This window comes from Microtus pennsylvanicus, chromosome 1 (genome assembly GCF_037038515.1).
Source record: "Microtus pennsylvanicus isolate mMicPen1 chromosome 1, mMicPen1.hap1, whole genome shotgun sequence".
NCBI lineage: Eukaryota > Metazoa > Chordata > Mammalia > Rodentia > Cricetidae > Microtus > Microtus pennsylvanicus.
In genome coordinates this window covers 86,850,010-86,854,065 of record NC_134579.1, presented here as the reverse complement: position 1 = coordinate 86,854,065, position 4,056 = coordinate 86,850,010, and the positions used below count along the sequence as shown (strand labels likewise).

The 4,056-nt window shown below is 44.8% G+C and overlaps 1 pseudogene; it reads right to left on the bottom strand.

The window, feature by feature from the left end:
* Positions 1 to 2,772: 2,772 nt before the first annotated feature.
* LOC142840170 (NADH dehydrogenase [ubiquinone] 1 beta subcomplex subunit 10 pseudogene) lies at positions 2,773 to 3,737 on the bottom strand (annotated as a pseudogene).
* Positions 3,738 to 4,056: the final 319 nt, after the last annotated feature.

Sequence of the window (4,056 nt, the reverse complement as noted above, 5' to 3'; positions counted from 1 at the left end):
TATATGACTGATCTAAAGGAAATTAAACAAGCAATTGTATCTTATGGAATACATACATCCTTCTTTAGGGAAATGGTCAAAACATGGGCTTCAAGCAACAAAGCAACACCACAAGACAGGATTTAGTTAATCTCAGCAGTCCTAGAAAATGGGCCGCAGTTGCTTTGGTGGTGCTACTGGAGAGAAGAGGCAAAAATTTTAGAGCAACAGGGAAAAGGAAAAGGACTTGAGATTTCTCTAGATCAAATTCTGGGTGAGGGACTTTACTCTGATCCTCAGGATCAATCTCTTTATGATGAATACACCTTGTCCATATGAAGCACAATAGCTTTAAATGCTTGGGACAGGATTCAGAAACTAAGAAAGAGAGTTGAATCATATATTAGGGTTAAAGAGGCTCAGAGAGAACCTTGTAGTGGCTTTTTACACAGATTAACTAAGGCTGTACAAATAGGGGTAACCGACCCAGAAGTTAGACGTGTACCAATTGAATCTTTGGCTCTTGAGAATGCCAACTTAGAATGCAAAAATATTCTTGGGCCTTAAAAGGTCAGATCAGCACCAGTGGATGAATGGATCTTGCATACAATGAATGTTGAAACACTTGACTATAGTACTGAAGCTTGGGTAGGAGAAGCAATTTCCAATGTCTGAGGAAACATCAAAATACCAAATGTTTTAATTGTGGTAGAATAGGACATTATCTCCCTTCTCAGGCCTTCGATGGGGTTGAAGATTAGATAGTCATAGTTACCTTCCTCTCACAATTTAGCCAAGCTTATTTCTGATGCAAGATTTAGACTCTCTGAAATAGAATGTTTATTAAAATGTTTGTCTTGTGTTCCTAGTTTAATATTGCTTATGTTGTTTTGTAATTTTATACTTGATATCTGTTCCTACTGTACATAGTTTTGTGTTGGATTTGAATTGCTCTTGTTTAGACGAAAGGGGGAGATGATGGGAAAGTCTTGTTAGCCTATTATCTTTAAGAAGTGGATTCAAGTTAAAGCATGGCTTTCGAACCAAGAGAGAAAAAAACGGGTGCATAACCCAGATGTGCTCTCTCTGTGTGATTCCCACGGGGCACAGCTGAGCTTGGACTTCTCATTCCTATTCTGTGTGTTTTCCCCTTATAATAAATAAAAATATAAGTGTTTTATCCTTTAGCTAACCTGGATGTTTCCCAAATGGGGCTAATTTCTACAGCAGGCACTGCTAACTCAGACTCAGCTTCTATCTACACAGGCTCATCTTGCTGTCAGCCCGACTACATCCGGAATCTGTTAAAGCCCAAGCAGTGGACTGAGGGCTTTTCTTGACTGGATCGTTTGAGGTGGAAAGACCCACCCTAAGGCTGAGCCACACCTGCTGGCAGCCCACATGAAAGGAAGGAAGAAGGGAGTTTCACCCTTGCCTGCTTTCACTCACTCTTGCTGGCAAGCTCATCAGTCCTGCTGCCAAGGCTTCCCTTCCCTGGGCTTAGGATCTACTTCCTTGGGATGCTAATGTCCCTGAAGACCATCTGAGGCATCCAGCCTGCTGCCACAAATGACTGCAGATCCTTGGCCTTTCCAATGAGAAACAGCCGTTGTTGCGCTAGCTGTACCACAGTCTGTAAGCTACTCTAATAAATCCCCTTTTCTTCTATAGATCCATTCTGTGAGCTTCGTTCCTCCAGAGAACACTGACTAAGAAACACTGTAAATAATCTTACCCACTGAGCGATCTCCACAGCCCCTTCAGACAAATTTCCATATATATATATATATATATATATATATATATATATATATATATATATGACCTGTGTTTAATTGAGTCTGAAGATGAGGTCCTGTGGTTATGGATGACCAGCTACAATTTCAAATAAATATATACATCTACGAACAGTATACACGTTCAAAACTTTTAATGGTAAAGACGTATAGAACAGTTTGAAGACTCCTCATTTAGGGAGGGGCAGCCACATCAGTTTGCTGGGGGAAGTTTCGAGGCACACCTCAGATCCACACTCACTGTTTGTAGGCCAGGATGGAAGAATCTGAGGACTTCAAACTTTGGTAGAGTTTTCAGGCTAAAGAGGCCTCGTCCCCTTCACCATTGACATCCCTGACCATGCAATGACAGTGGCTGACCACTGATAACAGTGTCCAGCTTCCACCCACCAGGGTGACCGCTGTCTCTGCAAGCTGGCAGCAGATTCCCAAGGACACCATGCAAGGTTTGCAGAAGTGCTTCGATTTGACAGCAGAGTGACTGGCCTCCCACGGGCTAAAGCAGTGGCTTTAGGCCAAGCCAGAGAATGGCAAACCTGAGATCTGGACAGAGGCCAGACTCCAACGTCCACAGTTTCTACAGCTGCTCAGATAACCGTACAGCTGAATGATGAGAGGATTTCTGTCCCTACAACCGTGGTTCTCAACCTTCCTAACACTGTGACCCCTTTAATACAGCTCCTCATGTTGTGGTGACCCCCAACCATAAAATTACTTCATAACTGTAACTTTGCTACTGTTATGAATCATAATATAAATATCTGATATGCAGGATATCTGATATGTGGCCCCTGGGGAAGGGTCATTCAATCCCCGAAGGGGTCATGACCCACAGGTTGAGAACCACCGTCCCACGTCGTTGAGACTTGTCCTCAGAGGTCAGGCTGCCCTGTTTGTTGAAGTGACTTTGCAGGGACAGCGTGGTGTTTGTGGCACAAACTGATTAGCACGAACAGAATACAAAAAGACATTGAGAACCTTGATCTGATTCTGGAAGGACCCACGAGGCACAGTTCAGCTTCTCCAAGACCTCAGATCCCTCATGGCTATGCCAGCTACATGGCTCGATGCAAGAGCAGGCTTTTAAGAAGATTTATTTTCGTTTGGTGTATGGGAGTATTTGACTACAGGGATGTATGGGTGCCAGATGCATGTAGTACCCACTGAGACCAGAAGAGGGCATCAGGTAACCTGCATCCTAGAGCTAACAGATGAAGGTGAGCCTCCATGTGGGTGCTGGGGAAAGAACCTGAATCTTCTGAAAAAGCAGTAAACGCTCTTAGCCACTGAGCCATCTCTCCAGCCCAAGAGCAGATTTTTGTCTGAAGACTCAACCGACCACACTCACAAACACAATACACAATCTTGTCAGCTCTCAATTAGTGTTAAACACTCACTTTTTTTTCAGCAATGTAACGAGTTCTTGGAGTCTTAGGCAGCAGCCTTTTGCTTGGCAGCCTTTCTCTCTCCTAGCACCCTCTGCTTCTGCTTTGCCAAGCACTCTCTGGCTGAAGAATAGGCTCTCTGGTCATAATGGTGGTCATAGAAGGCTTTCGGTACCTCGGTGCACTGCTCCAGTTCCTTGGCACAATTCTGCTTTGAGCTCTCCCCTTCTCTCTGTTGACAAGCCTCAGGTCTCTCCTGGATGATGCTCACAGTTTCCTGGTTAACTTTGTACTCCCTTTTCCATTGCTCTTAGCCTCAAAGATACACAGGACATCACCTTCTTTGCACCCCGTGATATCTGGCTCACCTTGGTACTGCCGATGATCGTAGTAGGTTCGGTTCTTGGCATGCTGTCGCTCAATAAATTCTCTCGCAAGGGTCATGGGCCGGTCCACGACGAGATCGAAGGTCTTCATAAACTAGGCCAGGGGGTTGGGGAGTGAGGTTTGTGGCAAGGGAGCCGGTGTGCAGCGTGGGAGCTCGGGTACACATATCCTTGTCCCAAGAGTTCAGCATGGCTGCAAGCCCTCCCCTCAGACATCCAATTCACTCCGCGACCGGACCAGCTCCTAAACACTCATTTTGAGTGGGAGAAGAATAATTACCCCCCAAGATCATCATTTCTGATTATGAGAATAAATAGTTCTAAAACTTTGTAAGTTTTGGCAGTGAGTGCCAGTGTTGAATGAACATCTTTCCTCTCTTAGTTAACTGTTTCTTCTGCGGTGGAATTCTGCCCAACACAGGTAATTAGAATTCACCTGGTACTCACAGAGTTCAGAGATAGAATTTAGGGGAGCAGGGCTAGCGACCTGACCGAGTGGGGGTGGGGACA